This window comes from Penaeus monodon, chromosome 29 (assembly GCF_015228065.2).
Source record: "Penaeus monodon isolate SGIC_2016 chromosome 29, NSTDA_Pmon_1, whole genome shotgun sequence".
Lineage (NCBI taxonomy): Eukaryota > Metazoa > Arthropoda > Malacostraca > Decapoda > Penaeidae > Penaeus > Penaeus monodon.
The window spans coordinates 23341749-23342403 of NC_051414.1; the positions used below are offsets into that span (position 1 = coordinate 23341749).

The window sequence follows — 655 nt, forward strand, 5'->3', positions numbered from 1 at the left end:
TGCTGTTGGGCACTGCATAATGTTTGTTTATACATCTGATTTATAAACCCATGGCACCCGCACCCTTTTTCTACATTTTTGGTATTGTAGGTACCCCGTTTAAATATTACCGGATAACCCTCCTCTTAGTCGTGCTGGAGCTTGGTTATCATGGCTGCAGGTTTTTTACTTTCTACTAAGGTTTAAGAATTTGGGATCCCAAAGTGCTCAGCAACCAGGACTAAATAAAAGGATATGCCATGCCGTTTTCCCCTTTCCCTTGAATTGTGGGCTTTATTAATATCAATAAAATTAAAACAATAATAAATAATCTTTCCAATAACGGGGACAAGGAAAATGAAAGGTAGGAAAATACCAACTTATTGGTGCTAACCCTTATGACATCTCTGGAAGCACAATTAATAAGAAAGTTAGGGGGACTGGATAACTTGTGGTCATGCTATCCACAGCCTTTATGGTTAATGGTCTTGTTTTCCCCCAGAAGATTTCATTTTCTTTTACAAAGCGTATCAGATAAAATTTGAAGTCCCGGGCCTCTCTAATTTTTATGATTTTAAAAAATTTTTTTGTTCCCCTTTGTAAAGGATTTTTTTCTTTAAAAATTATTGAACCCCATATAGCCAAAAAATTTAACAGAAATAATGATACACCGTAT

The 655-nt window shown here is 35.6% G+C and overlaps 1 pseudogene; it reads right to left on the reverse strand.

The window, feature by feature from the left end:
* LOC119591776 overlaps positions 1-655 on the reverse strand; it is a 3752-nt pseudogene that overhangs the window by 1348 nt on the left and 1749 nt on the right.